This window comes from Salarias fasciatus, chromosome 5 (assembly GCF_902148845.1).
Source record: "Salarias fasciatus chromosome 5, fSalaFa1.1, whole genome shotgun sequence".
Taxonomy (NCBI): domain Eukaryota; kingdom Metazoa; phylum Chordata; class Actinopteri; order Blenniiformes; family Blenniidae; genus Salarias; species Salarias fasciatus.
Window position 1 is genome coordinate 30,782,100 of NC_043749.1, and position 18,477 is coordinate 30,800,576.

At 42.4% G+C, this 18,477-nt stretch overlaps 1 protein-coding gene across 4 annotated transcripts in view; it reads right to left on the reverse strand.

Annotated features, from left to right (window-relative positions):
* asip1 (agouti signaling protein 1) overlaps positions 1–17,921 on the reverse strand; it is a 29,716-nt gene extending 11,795 nt beyond the window's left edge. Inside the window, exons 1-2 of one of the 4 annotated variants that reach the window (XM_030092123.1) lie at positions 15,858–16,013; positions 3,525–3,600 (exon numbers count right to left, since the gene is read on the reverse strand). The gene's annotated coding sequence lies outside the window, so the exon portion shown is untranslated. Of the gene's footprint in view, positions 1–3,524; positions 3,601–15,857; positions 16,014–16,161; positions 16,266–17,864 lie in introns of those variants that run through there. The other 3 variants (XM_030092124.1, XM_030092122.1, XM_030092121.1) reach the window with 3 other exon arrangements.
* Positions 17,922–18,477: the final 556 nt, after the last annotated feature.

Below are 18,477 nucleotides of genomic sequence, written 5' to 3' on the forward strand. Positions count from 1 at the left end.
GACCTCTGTTTTGCCAGGATTCAGACGGAGATAGTTCGTAGTCATCCAGGATTTAATTTCTCTGATACAGTCACTGAGTCTGTCTATTTGATTAGTTTGATCAGGTTTCATAGATAAATACAGTTGTGTGTCATCTGCATAACAATGAAAATTGATATCGTGACTTCTAATTATGTTCCCTAAAGGAAGCATATATAACAGAAATAAAATTGGCCCGAGCACGGACCCCTGAGGAACCCCATAACTGACCTGGGAGCACGGTGAGGACTGTTGGTTAACGTGAACAAATTGGTACCTAGTAGATAAATAGGATTTGAACCAGCAGAGGGCTTTTCCTCTGATTCCGACCTCACATTCTAACCTCTGCAGGAGAATATTGTGGTCGATTGTATCAAAAGCTGCACTGAGGTCTAAGAGAACCAGGACTGAGACTAGACCTGCGTCAGCCGCCAATAGCAAGTCATTAGTGACTTTAACTAACGCAGTCTCAGTGCTGTGATAAGCTCTATATCCTGACTGAAATTTCTCAAATAAACTATTGTCCTGTAGGTGGCGGCAAAGCTGTTTAACCACGACTTTTTCCAGGACTTTTGAAATAAAAGGCAGATTTGATATTGGTCAGTAGTTGACTAGTATATCAGGATCAAGATTAGGTTTTTTCAGCAGTGGTTTGATTACTGCGAATTTAAATGACTGTGGCACATAGCCAATTTCTAAAGATGTAGTTATTATAGTTATGATCGTATTTAAGATAACTGGAAGAATATCTTTGAAAAGCTTAGTTGGAATTGGATCTAGGAGACAGGTCGAAGTTTTAGAAGATATCACAATCGAAGTAATCTCAGCCCCATCTACTGATGAGAAACTATCTAGTATTTCAGGTGGAGGCAGTGGCTGGATTCCCTGAACATTTATTTGAGGAGAGTGCAGAATTTTCTACCATTCGCTCCAATGCATTTTGGAGAGAGATTTTCTCACTCAAATCAAAAGGTCCCACATTTTTACAAACTCACTGTGGCTATATGGATGAGCCTACAGAAATGAAAATTTCAGGATAAATCCACGAAAGGCTTCTGATGCTCTCATTAAAAAAAAAAAAAAAAAAAAAAAAAATCAATTTCACCTTTTGGTTCTCGAGAAACATTTCTTCAACCATGCAAACTATAAAGAGTGCTCTATGGTTGGGCTTCCTTATCTGACTTGTTCCACAGTTCTACTCCACAAACTGAAATACACACACTGAACAATGAACAATGCTTTGTTAAGTCCTCTAGAGTCATAATGCCATTCACTGTCAAAAAAACATTTTTTGAATAATTCCCAGAAGTAAACTTTTTTTTTTTTGCCTCAAACATAATACAAGGACGCACCCAAAAGAAACCGGAATTTGGTTGTAACTTTTTATTTCTTACATTTCAAAATAAAATACCACCGTCGCCTTCAAAATAATCTCCATTCGCATTGATGCAACGCTCCAGCCGTGTTTCCCACTTCAGAAATGTGTCGGCAAACCTGTGTGTAATTGTGCCTTTAATGACCTGCTGCGGGTTTTTTTTTTGCACGTCCTCCACGTCTGCAAACCGCTGTCCCTTCAGCTGCTTCTTCAACTTGGGGAACAAGAAGAAGTCACTCGAGGCTACATCTGGCGAATAATTCGGATTGGGGAGGAGAGTCATCCCATTCTCCGTCAGAAACTGCGTGACGCGCAGCGCCGTGTGCGCACCGTTTTGGCAGAGACCCGGCGCAGCCCCAAATCCTGGCTTATGATCCTCTGGCAGGAACTCCAGGAGACCCTCGTCAGATCAGCCACCTCTCCAACGCCCCGGCGTCAATCTGCCATCACAGCCGCTTCAGTTTACCAGACAATTTGGGCTGTGCGGGAGGTGGAGGGTCGTCCTGATGTGGGCTGATCCTCAATGGACATCTGGCCCTTCTTAAACCGCCTGAACCACTCATGGACCTGATTCTTCCCCAGAGCATCATCCTTGTAGGCTTGCTGCAACAAGCTGAGTGTTTCTGCTGCTGTTTTTCCAAGCAAAAAGCAAAATTATAATGTTTGCGCGCTGCTCCAGCTTTTCCAGTCAATGTCGGCATTGTGGAGAAATCGCAGAGGGGCGCGGCACTCTGTTGCTATAAATAGCGCGTGACAGACGTCAGTGTCACTCTGGGAGCTCAGATTTTTCACAGATATGCACGAGGCTTACCTGCAGCACATCTGATGGCCAAAAGTCAAAACTCATTATTAGTATTTTATGACCAAATTCCGGTTTCTTTTGGGTACCCCCTCGTAAGTGCCGTTTTAAATTTGACATCCACATCCTTTAAAAAGTGTGCAAATGTGGTCCTGAAACATTCCGTTCAATCCTGATTGTTTTGTTATAGTATGAATAGTGGCTTTAAATGGCTTTTCTGTGTGTTCCTCAGACCGCCACACAGCAGCTCACACATGGTAAAACTAGTGTACAGTAAATAACATACAGAGATTTCTGCTCCAGAACTTCAGACACATTTTCAACACGAACATTATCAATCTTGATTTTAACTTATACTAGTCTCTACTATTCAACGATCTTCTACTATTTCCAAATATAATAAATTTTGTGACAATTTGAAAGGAAAAAATCTCCAATTTTTTTAAACTTGACATCTGTCATGTATGTGTAAAGCAGACTGTTGTCTCTTGGGGGCAGAAGAATTGAAGGGAATCCAGATGTCGCTGAGCACATCAGTTTAGAGGTCAAGTTGCAGAATTTCAGCTGAAGAGTCTCCACACACGGCTGCTTTCTGCCTGCAGCCTCTGACTGATGATGTGGGGGTTGAACCGGTCCAGCTGTGGTTTGCATTACCGTGACAGGTGAAAGCAGAAGAGGCTCCTGCCGTGGGGACCAGCGCTCGTGATAGGTGTGATGGAGAAACACACACTGACCTCAAATCAGCGCTGAAAGCACAGGCAGCTGTTTCCAACATAAACTCAGGTGAGTAAAATACGGTTTACCTGCAGGAGGATTTTACTCTGAGCCGTGCTAACATGCTAAAGCGTTCCAGAGATCACACACCAGCGATGCTACATGCTAAACATGATTAAAATCTGACTGGTACACTCGGCGAACTCGGTCCCGCGGTCTACAGTCTGAGTGCTCGTAGTGCACACACACTGCGCTGTGCTTGACTTCCCTGCGTGTTTTCAGCTGTGTGGAGGTGATTCACAGCACTGCATAGACCTCACATACTGTATCATTACGTTTGGAGTACTTTATGGAATTTAATAAGTATTGTACTCGGTATCTGTAAGGTTTGCACTCGTCCTTTAAAAAATAGTACTGGTGTGTCCCTGAATTAAATTGTTTCATCATGTCACCTGCAGATTTGAGTTGAGAGGCGTTCCTCTGACCCGGCGGACGAGCTCAAACTGCTGCAGGAGTTCACGCTGCTTCTGCCGGAAAGTTCCAGGATATAGAGTCTCTGGCATACGAGGCATCAAAACGATCGCGGATGACCGTGATGTTTCACAAGTGGCTGATTACCGTTCGTTCAGGCAGTTTCTGCAACGTGAGCGTCCCGGCGGGAGTCGCAGTGGTTTGTCTGTGAAGATGATCAGGTCTGTGAAATGTGAAAGAAAAGGAAAGGTGTGTGAAAAAGAGCCGAGACGAGGCAATCAGCGAAGGAATGCGAGTCTCTGCGGCTCTCTGCAGCGTCCACACTGCTGCTTTGTTGGACAGAACAGTGTTTTTATCTCTGTACTTATCCTCACATCGTGTATTTTGTGTTTTCTCTGTACAGAGATCCACTCCAGCTTTCCGCCTCAGCTTCAAAGTGAAGCTCCCTGGAGAATCGCGTTTCCTCTTCAGAAGACAACACACACTAGAAATGTGATGAGGATCTGCTGCTCTTTCTCCTCCACCGCCGGGTTGTGTTTCCCATTCTCTGAATGCTCCTTCTCTCACTTCTGCTCTGTTCACTTTTTTTCCAACTGAACTTCAGACTCCAGTAATTGACGACATGAGTTGCACGACATCGGCCGTTTTCTTCCAAGAGCAACAAATCTTCCCGAAGCTTTCCCTGAAAGCTAAAGGTGAACTCGCTGTTCAGAGAGTTGAAGCATATTTACTGAGATTTACTGAGATTCCTGCAGAAAGTGAGCTGAACTGTGTGCTCACACAAACACACCGGGCATTGGGTTTGCACCGAGTTTTGTTGGTGGTTGACGAAGAATAACACCATGTGTGACAGATATCGGACACAAACAGAAGCATGTAAATCAGGATTTCACATGATTTAGACCAGAGGTCTGCAACCTGTGATTTTCCACCAAATCCAGTTTAACACATTCAACCTTTGAAACAAGGCTCATTTAAACATTTTCAGATGTTTTTCTATCTGATTTTACTGATTTTATCTTTTTGAACAACATTTTTCAGACATGTCTCTTTTATAAGCAGTGTTGCTTGTTTTGTTAGACTTTTTTTTTTTTATTATTGGGGGGCAAAGTTCATCATTTTAGGCTTCATTAAGCCAGTGTAGCTTTTTTGACTCTAGTGTATAAATAGAAGAAAACATAATAAAATATTTTTTCTGCTTAAGCTTTGGGGAGCTGCAGCAGAAGTGCTGAAGAAATGGGGCCTCGCTCACTAAATAGCTTTCTTCGACAGTATTTCTTGTCTTGCAGCAGCTTGTTTGACCCCGTCCTCCGCCACATCTCCACCTCATCCTTCACTCTGGTCAATTACTCTCTCCAACATATGGTTTTCTCCCGGTTCGATTCCCGTCAAAATCACTCTCTCAGCCTATTAGGCTCCTCACAGCCGGGCTCCATCATGTCTTAAAGAGCTGCTCGTCCCGGAGGATCCAGCAGAACACTTGGTTCTCAGAGTGCTGCTTGCTGGAGGGTTCTAGGTTTTCTAAAAGTCGAATGGGAGGCAGAGCTGAATGATGCCTCTCATAGTGTTATCATCAAGTGATCACAATCAATTACTACAATCAAGACGACAACACCTAAAAAGAGTCACAATCCAGAAAACACATCAGTATAAAGTCTGCGAATGAAAGCTATTTTGAGCCAGCTGAGGAAACGTCTCAATAACAGCAGCTCCTCGGCTCGACACCTGCTTGTTTTCAGACGCTGTAAATCATGTTTTATCTCATACATTCTTCTAACATATCATGAGGAAGGATTCTCCCTGATAAAAGTTTCTTTTTGACAATCAACAAGTTTCTCTCAGGCGGAATTCTGGAGTTTTAAAATTTCTGAGTGTGAAAGGGCCTCGTGTCGACGCCATGCTGGATGAAGAAACCTGAGTTGAACTGATGTAGTGCTTCACTTTGCTAGAGTCTAAGATCCAAGATGCTTAACATCGTTATTATTATTCAACCTGCTAACTGCATCAGTTTCAGAACGTTACCATGTGAACGTGAAAGTTTTCTGAAACAAAAATTACGCATTTTCACTTAAAGCTAGGGTTGGCGATCTGAATTAGATACATTTTTTTAAATACTGGTTAAATTAATCTTTGTGACCCGATGGGAAGCAATTCATAGCATGTTCTTAAAGTAGAGCGGAAAATATCCGCTATCTACAGCAGGAGTAAAACAGGAAAAACAGCAACCAATAGTCTTGCCGGGACACCTTGGTTGTAAACCAATCAAATCCCTTCTTTCAACCTGCCCCCTGCCCGTACATTTCAATGCCGTGCACTGACCCTGGTTCAGTGCGCGCGTTGCCAAGCTGAGAAGGACGGAGCGTCGTTGCAGAATGGCGGAGAAGAATGTTTGGGGGTTTACTTACCGTTGAGGGCGCCATAACTTGGCGTAGTGCAAATAAAGAAAAACAAAGAAGCGAAGCGCTGAGGACAGGTTAGTACTGTAACAGCGGTGCTCGTGCATGTAAGCGGGTACATCCCAACGGGAGCTCCTCCAATGGGGTGGGAGCTGGCTGGGAGCTGGGTGGGAGCTGGGCGGAGCCTTGGGGAGATGCGACATTCGAATACATGCTAGTTTTCCAAGATCGCCAATACTAGCTTTAAAACATTGGAATGAAGGCATCAGAAGGATAAACTGTGTTTTTTTACCTCCGCCAAGGAGGTTATGGAATCACGTCGGTTTGTTGGTTTGTTGGTTGGTTTGTTAGCAACATTACGGAAAAAGTAATGGATGGATTGTAATGAAACTTTGTGTCTTGGGCTAACTTAGAATCCTCAAATTTTGGTGATGATCCGGATCACTGTCTGGATCCAGGAATTTTTTAAGGGATTCTTTATCATTGAGCGATAGGGAGTCTTTCACATAGTTGGGCATAACTGAACAATAAATGGCAAGGGGGCTCAGCAAAAAATTACAGTGTCAGTTCTTCAATGACTCTAAGAGATAGCAGCTGCTGATCCAGATCAGGAAGTATTCCGGATACCAGGATCCAGAACAGACACAAATAGGGGGATTCCGGAGTGTCAGTCACTGTGAGGAAACACACTGAGATATGAACAAGCAGCAAACAGCTTTCTCCCAGACATTGTTTGTGTTGGGGAGAAATAAAATGTTTTCTTTTTATTATATATGGTGTTCTTATTGTTGTTGGTGACTGATTTGAGCTGTGGCGGAGGTCTGTGCTCTCTGAGTGCCAAATTCTAGTTTTTTATCTTTTAACATGAAGATATTAAAGATTGTGAAAGTTCAAGAATGTATTGTGCTTTTTAAAATGAAAGAGTGTGTCAAATTTCCATCTTTGATACAAGAACTTTTCATCACTGATGAGAAGAAAAATACGAGCAACATTTAATTTTCACAGCGTGAGGACTGGGCGTTCTTGGAGAACATTTAGCAGATCCATTTCACTGCCTGCCTCTGAAAAACAACTGCTGGAGGTGTTTCTCCACAGCGACCGCTCCACCAGGCTCATTTGTCTCACACACACACACACGGACGCACACACACACGCACGCACGCACGCTCACACACACACACGGACGCACACACACACGCGCACAAGAAGCAGCGACCAACACGATGTGCAAAAGTCAAGAGTTTAGCAGGACTAAAGAAATGTATTCATTAGAAGAGGAGAGCATCAGACGTGTGTTTTAGAGGAAATGTTTCCAGCTCCTCTGCTGTGAAAAGCTCAATGAGGACGAAGCAGTTTCAGTTCCAACAGCAACACACTCTCAACACAAACTCCTGATACAATAATCATGCTGGTCACACTCGATGTTTGGCTGATAATGTGACGTATTTATCAAAAATAAAGCACGACACACCATCTGGCACCATTAGAAGTCGACACATGGCGTGGCGTCTTACAGGAGGGACTTCTAGTCCAGAAAACACGGCAATTCACGAGGAACAAGAGCAAAACCAGTAAAACAATCATGCTACTTTTCAATAAACTGTGTATATTTTCAATAACTTGTACAACATGGAGTTCAAGTCTATGAATAAAGTCAATAAGATGGAAAAAAGTCACTTTTGTTTTAATTTGTCCAGACAGTCTGACTGAGAAGCATTCTTACGTCAAGTCTGTTGAAATGAGGCTTTAGTGGCCACAAAGGACAGAAACCCTGATCGGCACCAGGTGGAAATCCAGCCTCCTCGTTTCTAAATGTATATCTATCATCTAAAGCAGCATGTGGAGGAGGCGGCGGTGGGAGAAGAACATCAGAGCGCCGCAGAATGCAGCCTGCTTCTCGTTTTGAAGTCATTCTCAGTCGTTTCCATCGCGGCGGAGGCCAGCAGTGAACACACGGGGTTCCTTTTTTTTAATCGATCTGCTCTTGGCTCCGCTCTGGCTCATTATTTATCTGCTTTTGAAAAATGAATGAAAGGCAGCGGGGAAACGCACAGACCGGCCGGCAGTATTTCACCGGGAGCCCGATCGTCCACTGAAAACAAGCAGAGTCCTAAAACAACACGGAGCGAAGCCGAGCCGCTTCCACTCAAGCAATCAAAGCACCGCCAGTCCAAACTACGCTGCAAACACGGCAGCTACACGGCTCCTGGGAAATATACTGCCGATAGACAGTAAGAAGTCACTCTTTCTGTTTATTTAGAAAAGAACAAAATACAGTCTGTTGGTGATAATCCACCTTTTTTCTGTCTTCTTCTACATTTTACCCAATAAAAACAAAATGATCTTAAGGTTTTTTTTTTTTTTCAAATATTTCAAGTGTTTGTACTTGAGCTAAATGTTTCTCCTAAATTGCAGCATTATTCTGAACTACTGTGTGGTCTCTATCAAGGAAGAAATATTGATTAAATAAGACACAGTTGTCTTCCACTTTTATTGTATTGAGCTTTGTGTTTGAACCTGATGTTAAGTGTAAAAAAAATGCTTATTTTGAATATTTCATTTTTTTGCATCCACCGTTTCCAGGATGTTTAAATATTCCTTATTGTACAAATGGAGGGCGTCAAACGGGGTCTAAAATGTTTTAATTTTTAAAAAATCTTTGCAATTTTTCAAAAAAAATAACCAGATACCTGCAGTGCTGCTCCCCTGGGGAAGCTGGAAGCCTCCTCACATTCAAATTTGTGAAAACCTCAAAGCTTCTACTAATTTCTTTGCCTTTTCATTGAACATTTGGTTTAAAAAACAGCATTAAAATGTCAGTCCTACTAATTGAAAACATTGTAGCCTGCAAAACATCAGCGAGCAAAGTTCATTAAAAACTGATTTACCTCGTTTTATGTACATTTCTGATTCATTCTCCAAGTTCGATCTTATACTAAAACAGTTTAATACATTTTTTAACAGCCTTGGCATAAAATAAAAATGTAGAAAACACGGTCCGTACAGATTAAATGCACCTGTGTGTTTGATATCATAACAAGTGAAGTCAGTTTTTAAAACAAAGTGATTTACCTGAGAAGAACTCAAAGTACTGCTTGAACCATATGGACTGACTCACTGTGGAGCTCAGTGAAGGATTATAAAGCGACGCGCGGGTTTACAAAGCGACGTTTGCCGGTGTGACCCTGACCAAATGAGATCATTTGGGACTGCATGTTCTTCCCGCTGTAGTGGAAATGTTTGGTTTGGTCCTCCAACAGGTTTAACCGTCTCACTTTAGACGGATTCCTGTTTCTCTTTAATCAAACGAAAGGATCGCCAGGCAGTAACTGCAGAAGACGTCGGTTTCACGTTTCATCTGAAGGGATCCTGAATGCAAAAAGCGTGAACATCAGAGTTCCATCAATGAAGCGGTTTCTCAGATCTGATCAGCCATCGGAACACTTTCAGGACGCTTTAACGCTGCAAACATCCAACCGTTCTGTCAGCTCATCTCTAGTGGGAAACACCATCTGCTGTGATTCCTCTTCCCTGGAATCCGGCGATGATTGACTTTCATCACCAAAAAAAAAAAAAAGAAAAAAAGAAAAAAAGTGAAACATAAAGTCGGCGAGGAAAACGTTCCAGCGGCTTCATTCAGCAGGACGCTGCGTCCACACCCAGCTGCTCTCAGATGGAAGTCTTCCTTTTGTCTCCCTGAGTTGATCAGTGGGGAAAAATGCGCCGATGGGCAACAGAAAGCCGTCCAGTTGGAAAACGTGCAATCAATCCAAAACAACAAGGTACAGCAAAGCCAGACAAGAATGAACTGCTCAAACCTTACTTCAGACGTCAATCAGTGGCTCATCCATTTGATTTAAGAAGAACGGAGCATGTTTGAGTGGCAGAAACTACTATTTACCCAAACAGAAATAACTGCATGACATCCAAATAAGTTTCTCCCAATTAGGTAAATCCAGTGAGCAAATCAAACCTGATAAACTGACGTGTCTAGATTTAGGATTTAGGCTACTGAGTGAAGGATAATGGTTGAGTTACTGAGTGTTTTCCGTCATGGTGAAGTTGTCGACTCAGCTTGATCAGAGTCTTTGATAAAGATGGACTCGTTCATCATAAGGGAGTGTAAACAGCACAGCAGTGGTTCACACCATCAGCATTCAGAGAACACGTCATTATAGTGTTTTATTAAATCTTGGGTTCACACAGTAAAGGACATCCGTTTCCATGGAAACCAATGTTGTTTTTATGTGGAGACGATCGTGCATTCTCTTGTTATTTACTTTAACACTGGCAGAGCAGCTCTTTACTCCTGCCGTTAAGCGCCTGCACGGCAGCAACATTTCAGAAAAGTTTCCGTTTCCATGGAGACGGAGTTGGATTGTTTTCAAAAAGTTGGGTTAAATAACAGTTTTTTTTATTTCCTCTTTAACCTGCATTTTTGCAATAAAGTCACAATAAATATTATATTATTACTATATTTTTATTACTATAATATTCAATCTAATGATTTAAAAGGAAAAAAAAAACCCAGACGTTGAAGTTAAAGCTTTAAACTGGTCATAGAGAGAGTTTCAGGAGGAAATCAAACCGAGCTAATATGAAAAGACAAAGGGCAGACTGATGTTTGGGATGTTGTGAAGCGTGTTGAATGTCTCCGTCACGTCGTAGCGTGGCGGACGCAGCTGCTTCGATTCAGGAAAAACACTCTGGACATCATGAGGCTCAGCTTCATTCAGCTTCACCACAGCGGAAGAAAGCCTGACTGAAGACGCGTCCCCTCAGACAAACGGATTTTTTCTTTTGACGTTTTCTTCTTGCTTCCTGAGGCTGTTTTTTCTGGGAGCTGACTCCGTCCGGGGAGAAGCTTTCATTTTTCTTCTATGTGAATTATTAAAAAAATAACTGATCTCAGTATGTTTTCATGAATACAATCTGCTACATCTTTGGTATACTAACATTTTGAAATGACTAAAAAACCGTATGAAATTAAATATCCTAAGCTTTTTAAAATCTTTAGAGTCTAGAACTAGAGTCTAGTCTAGAACTAATATTCAAGGAGAAGGATATAAATCAAGAACAAAGACTTTTTTGAAGTTTCAGGGTTATTTTCTGTGGATTTAGGGAACAATATATACTATGAACCTAAAAAAACTATGAACTAACCTTTCAATAACTCACATAAATGTTGATTTCTATGTATTTTTGATGTGTTTCTTTATATTTTCTGATTCCCTCATTAAGTTTTTTTTCTTTCATTACACTTTTTAATTACTTAATTTGTCAGTGTGAAGACATAATTGATTTCTTTTTTAGAGAAATCAAGTCTCTTTAGCTTTTTTTAATTAAACGCCTCCTTTAAAATTCCTACAGCGACACATTTTCCATCTTTTTGCTTTTCTCAGTGAAGATTTGTGAGGATTTCCTTCTTCAAATTAAAAAAATAAATAAGAAAACCTGCTTTGTTTTCATGAATTCAAATCCAAATTCATGTCTTTTTTCCATAATTTCTAAAATTAAAACAGGGATGTATAAACTTCATTTCATGCTTTTAAGTCCTTTTAAAATGCACAAAGCAAAGTGTGTTTTCATGATCACAGACTTCTGGTTTCTGCCTCCTAAAAGCTTCCAGACGTCACAGGACGGTGGTTCAATGAAAAACGCCGAACTCCTGATTTCAGGATGAAGCTGAATCGTTCCTGCGTCTCATCTGTTAAAACACTGCTGCCTTCTGAGTCACAACAAGTTTATGCTAATTTGAAGCTTCACACACTTTAATAATGTCCTGTTTCTGTGATTTTGGTTCTTTTAACATGTCGTCCAGCTCATTAAAGCAGGAACTGCTGTTATTTCATTTGCTGGACATCCGGATTTCAAATCACCTGCACAGGAAGCAACTATTGAAAATAAATAGAGACCGGCGACAGTTGACATAGTCAACCCAGAGAACGACGCTCCGTTCGACCTTCTGTCACAGCGTGGGGAGAGTCGCTGCGGTGATCCTCCACATCCAAGCGCATCAAACTGGCGCCTTCGCCCGATCTCAGCCACTTTTCAATCTGTTTAACATTTTCTGACGAATCCGTGAAACATCTCAGCTTCTCTGACATCATCCATCTGCTGCACACATTAGAGCGAGACGAACGCAGATTAACGCAGCTCTGATAAAAACACCTCGCCATCAGGATGGTGCAGGATGGATCTTTACAAGAGGAATTCAGCGACATTCTGAAGAGCAGGACAAGGTAGCTTGAAATATGGAAAACATGCAGCTGGAGGATACGAACTGTACCAGGTTGGATGTATTTTAATATATAACATAATTTTTTTTAATAAATTCATTGTGGATAAATATATAAAATACAGATTTATTAAAAAAAAAAACCCATTGTACTATCTTGAATCTGTCTGTCTATCTTTCTATGATGTTAGCTATATTTCATCAGTAATCTATGAAAATATTAAATGTATAATTACTATAAATATATTGTGAAAGTACATTGACAAAATAAATCGTTTACATCTAAGTATAAACACACACGAATAGCACATATACCTAGTTCGACATGTCTGAGAAGGTAAATAAGTTATTTAATCTGATTCCTTCTCCAATAATCAAATGTTATGATTACCCTGCCTCCTTCAGACAGTTCGCTCAATCCCACTGCGTCTAAATGACCTCTGATATGCCTTTTATGTCGGTTTCAGTTCATCTAATTTCACTAGACACTCTAAAGTATCCAGTAATTCTACACTGCATCGGTTCAGTCAAGGTTCTTTGTGAGATTTCAATGCTGGAACGTTTTCCATCCTCTTTCTCTGGAAAAGCGAAGCTCTGTCAGCTCCAAATGAACCCGTCTGTCAAACATGATCCTCCTGGACTTTCTGGATTCAGTGTAAAATGGAAGCTTTTGGTTTTTTTTTCCCCCCACAAACTTAATACAACTTATTATGACTGCTGCGTCCATCAATGTCCAGAGACATTAACGATACTCTCACTGCTCCTGGGCAGAAGATCAGGGTGTCGTCTGCATAGCAGCGGATCGAAGGAGGGTCTGAACAGAAACCACACCTGGGACTGAAACCAGCTCCAGGATCGTAGGGAGGCATGTTCAGCTCTGCTTATTATACTTAAATATGAGATCTGTGTGTGTGTGTGTGTGTGTGTGTGTGTGTGTGTGTGTGTGTGTGTGTGTGTGTGTGTGTGTGTGTGTGTGTGGTCTTTAAATGTCTGAAAAGGCAGAAGAAGGAAGGAAAAATGATGAATTACAGAAGCAATACATCAAAGATCCACTAAAACATCACAACGATAAATCAAGATTATTTCCAGATTATATAAATAATGAACCAGTTTCAAATCACCAACTCAATCATTTCTTCCAAATAAGATTAACATTTTCTGCCAGACTTGTTTTAATGTCTGCTACACACAGCTTATCTCTCACTGACGGATCAGACATGGAGGGAAAAAAAGCCTTGTCGAGTGTTCTCGAGACATTTCATGTAGAAAGAGGGAAATCGGTGCACATTCTTCAAAATGCTCAGACGCCAAAAGAACCAAAGCAAAAAAAAAAAAAAACAAGAACCACGAAGCCATCCATGGACTATCATCCAAATCAAAGAAATGACAGAAACTAAAACTGAAGTCTTGATATCAAGTTGTTCCTACATATTGTAGGATATTTTATTAATGTCTAGAATAATTTAATGCCACTGGGATCACTCTTTTTATTGTAATAATTAAGTTTTAGGTTTTTTTCATGGAAATACTAAAAGTGAAATTATTCTTGTTATTTATCAAGCAAGTCTTTTTAATGGTAAAATACAACAAAAATAGAGAAAAAGTAGAAAACATGCCAAGTCTGGAGATCTCGGGAAGAAAAGTAGAGCGTGTGCATGTTTGTGTAAAGCGGCAGACAGAGAAGAGCAACCAGGGGAAAATGTTTCTGTCGCTGTGCATCAGAGGTTTGTCCGTGAAAAGAGGCAAACGTTTGAGCCCAACTAGAGACTATAGCTATTCAGATGATAAATAACTAAACTCAGTTTAATCAACCACAAATTACTTTTTAAAACGTCATTTAACAAAACTTTTCGCTGTAATGGCTCCTTAAGGTCAAGTTTTAAAGCATGAGCAAAATGAACCACGTCAAACAAAACCCCCCAAAAATGTTAAGTTATTACCTGAAAACTGACAAATTATCCTGGAAAAAACTCTGCAGCTCAACCTTTAAATCACTTCAAGTTAAATTCTGACTCCACGGAAAAAACACACACACACACAAGGTGGGCTAATCCCAAAGAAATTAAAGGTCTTTTCCAGAGACAACTCCCGAATGACTTTTGTGTGTGTGTGTGTGTGTGTGTGTGTGTGTGTGTGTGTGTGTGTGTGTGTGTGTGTGTGTGTGTGTGCGCAGAACGAGGGAGAGAAGGTTCTACATTCACATTAAGATTTACTGTCTTTCCCAGCATGCAAACAAAAAAAGTACATTATAATTGATATAAAAACCTTATATTTACAATAAAGAATAAAAGCACACAGCAAATAAAGGAAACACAACTTTAAGGGGGCTGCAGTGACACACGGGAATTGTTTTTTTTTTTTTAATTAATCTCAATTAAACTACATAGTTTAAAAAAAAAATAAAAACTTCTATTAATTTCTTAAAAACATTGATGAAAAGCTTCTCCTTTAAATGCTTCAGAAAGCTCTGGTGTTTTTACAGTTTTGTCCTTGTGCACGCTGACATCTGCGTCTTCTGCAGAAACGAGGTTATGTAAGCCTAATCTGACCTCTGGAAGGTCACGGGAAGATCCCGGCCGCCCTCCTCCGGCTTCAGCTTCTCTACTCGCAGAAGAAACAAGTAGAAAAAGCTCTGACGTCTTGTTTGGATTGATGTGATTGTCCTAATAGAGAATAAATGTGGGTTTGGTTTTTTTGTGCCTCGGGGAGACGAATGCAGATTAAGCTTATCAGATTTCTGAGAAACGACTTCAATCAACCATCAAGTCGCTGATGAAAATGCTGTTTACTGCTGGAATCCTTCTGGCGACAGGCGAAGCCGCTGAGGGCCGCAGTCCTACTATTTACCAACCCAGCTCAATTATTCACTTAGCTGGAACTGCCTATTAATTAAAGGTATTATTTTTGACCTCAGATGTTTAATAATGCCAAGAGGGAGACCTCAAACTAAACTTTCAAAGTAACATTACAATTCATGTACTTCATTGACTCTTAATAAAATAGTTTGTTTTGTGAAAGTCTCCATTACTGCCTGTAGCTTTACAGCTTTAATGGTGTTTGTTACTGGTGCAATAAACTGAGTGATGCAGCTCGGAGAGCACGAAGCCGCTCGCTCATACTCCTGCCAGGTGTTTTTCTTTTTTCTTTATAAAATCTGCCAATAATTCCCAAACAACAGCACAGCCGGCTCCTGGAAAAAAATCTGAGGAACAGACAAGAATTCCCACTTCTCTTTGGCCCAGTTTATTTATTATCTATTCTCTTTTATATATTTATTTATTTATTTATTTATTTATTTTCCTGATGAAAACGCAGCCGATAGATGGAGCCCTGATAGCGTTGGGCTTGAGGGAAGCGGTGAGTTTTATGGACACACACGTTCCAGCATGTTAAAATGTCAAATTTACAGCGGCGCAGCGAGCCCGGGCGTTCGGTCGTGCTTTACGACCCGATCCGCCTCGTTCCAGCGTCCTTTGAAGGCGTCACGGCATCGTGGCATCTGCTCATTATGACTTCTAATTTGTTTGAGCACACTGGGCCCTGTGTTTGCTATTTTTGTTTTTTTCTTGGTAATATTTTGAGCGTGTAATTTGAAATGTACCCGTTTCCTTTTACAGGCCACAGCTGGAGGAATCCTCCCAAAGCTGCTGGCACACACAAAACATGTTGAGGAATTTCCTAACAAGCCCAAAAAGGATGATTTCCACCTAATCAGCCATTGTTTTCTTCATGCATGGCGGATTGAAGATCATTAAAAGTGAAATGAAAGACAGAAAGTTTGGCGAGCCTGGGCCGAGGATCTTTAAGTTGAAGCAGGGGCAGACGGAGGATCGACGCTCGTCTTACCTGTGGATCCCGTGCCACCGCAGGACTCTGTCACGCTCTCAGTGCCTCGCCGCCGCTTCTACTTTTTATTTCTCTCCTTCCTTTTTCCTTCACTTCACCTCTGGTTTCTGTTGCCTTTGCTCTCCTTTTTGTCCCGTTTCACGTCTTTCCTCTGCTCCCCTCCCTCGCTGTGCGTCCCCCCGCCGCCGCTTTCAGCTCGCCTCTTTCTCCACAACCTCTCCTCACCCCTTCCTTCCTCCCCTCGCCGTCTCTTTATCTGCTTCGGTAGCAGTACCTTGCCATGCGGTTGATAAAGAAGACTTACTTGGAGGATTGCACTGGAGGCGGGACCAGCGCTGTAATGGTTCCAGGGGGGCTTCGGGGGGTGGAAAAGGTCAAATTATGCAGAGGATGGACAGATAAATGTGAACCAGACCCAGGAACGAAGGGCAGCTCATGGGAGGTGTTACTCCTGTGGCTGCCTGCTATAAAACAGCCTCATATCGGCCTTGTGGGGGAAACCGCTGATGTTCTGTCACCTCATGTAATTATTATTACAATCCACCCCCACCCTCCTCCTCCTTCCCCACCTCCCCCAGCCTCCCCGGTGCTCTTTGACTTCTGCTTGTGATTTTCCACATTTCCTTAGAATAGCATGATAATCTGCACCCTGCTTCCAGACAACACCTAACTCCAAGCAGGTGGAGCGGTGACCAACGCGGTGCTGCTGAAGCAAAGCGGCAGTCCGGCCGTGCAGGAAATGAAGGAAATGGGATAAAATATACCATGTTTGGTTGTGTTACCAGCATGGAAAAGTCTAGATGGAAAGCACAAAAAAATAAATAAAAAGTCACCGCATGCTCTCACAGCTCGGCTCCATACATGTGGCAACCTTTCCTCGCTGGTCGAGGCTCTCTACTCCATTCAGATGTGTCAACCTGCTGGTGGTGCTAGAGGAAAACTCAAGGAGGAATTCCTGATGGATGGAAAAAGAGGAAAGAAACACTGAAAGCTCTCAAAAAGTCAAGTTCAAGTCCTGGACCAGAATACTGAAGGCTGATGAAAATCTCTTCAAGCTTGTTTTCATTTTTATTCTTCTTGTTGCTGCTGATGACAAATCTTGGTAGATAATACAGAGATCCTTGATCGCTGCATCCAATTTTCTTCAAAAAAAAAGTGCAAGACACAGAAAAAGTTCTTAAGATGCCACAAAATTCCCCCAAAACCTTCAGTCTGATTTACAGTAATCAGAGCATTTGGAAGCAGCCGCTCTGATTCTGTCTCCAGATAAGATGACAAATACCCAAAAATCCCGAGCAGACGTGTGCGAGGTGACCTGAACGCACCCTTCTGCCCCTCCGCTTCACCAAGCGTCGAATGTGTTCCCTTCAGCCGAGGCACAGAGAGCTGGATGCTCCGAGCCGTGCGCGCTCGCCTCGCAGCGCTCAGCCACACTGATGGGCAGATCCACCAAAGCAAACACACGCCTCTGGGAAAAAACCTCTGACCTGCACGTCCTGACTGCTCTTTAGACGGAGGGAAAACGACTTGGCTCAGAGGCCGGGGCTCAAAATCCCGAGACTGAATTCAACTATCAGACAAACAATCAGCCCGACGATGAGACAGCTGCTGTCCTAACGGACGAGACCCGGACAACCTGGAAGAACTGAAGCAATTAACAGCTTATTGGCTCACTACAAGACAACGTCTTCTCAAAAAGTTGAAACAGAGTTGTTGGTGGACCTCAGTGTCTGAAATGCATCCAGCATTCAGGAGGTGCAGCAGGTGGAAGAGTCTCCGCCTGCTCAATTCACATTTCCAACCACGTAAATGAATAGCACCATCGCTGAGAGGTTGTGTTTATGTGTGTGTGTGAGTATGTGTGTGTGTGTGTGTGTGTGTGTGTGTGTGTGTGTGTGTGTGTGTGTGTGTGTGTGGTTTTTTTCAAAGAAGTTAAACACAGCTCTTTACAAACTCCACTCTCGTGCTGTTCCCTGAGCTCGGTGTGATTCAGCAGGTCGCCCCTACCTGTGATCCTGCGGCTCCATGGCTTCAGCCGGCGGCCGTCGATCATCCACGTTTCGCTTCAGCACGTCGTCTGGTGGCCGAGCAACGGCAAACGCGTCTGCCTCTCGCCGCCCCCTGCATCTACCCTCCCTTATTGGCTGGAACCTCCGATTCCCGTCCTTCCTCCCCGGCTGGGATGTGCCATGTCATGTCAATCAAGTCGGAGCCAACAAAACTTCTGACGTGATAAGAGAGCAAAGCTGAAATCGTGTCACACAGAATAAGATCGCCTTGATTTCAGAGACGGAGCGAGAGATTCGACGCGCCGGAAAGTCGCCGCAAAGGTATCGCGCGATTGGCCAACATACCGCCGAAGCCATGTGCAAAACATAAACATCTCTCGCAGCAGAATAAACAGTAAAACTCTCTGTTGGACGTCTTCGCTGTGTTTTAGTGTTACTGGGCGTAGCGCAGAGCAGCCAGCGGTCGCTTGTGGAGGAATTCTCTGGCATGCTTCAGAATCACTCTCTGGATGTGACCACTGCAGTTTATGGGCGTGAAGCTGAGAAGAACAGCCAGCCGATGCTTTAATCTGCATCAGTTTGAGACTGAATCACCAATGAAGCCAAGAATT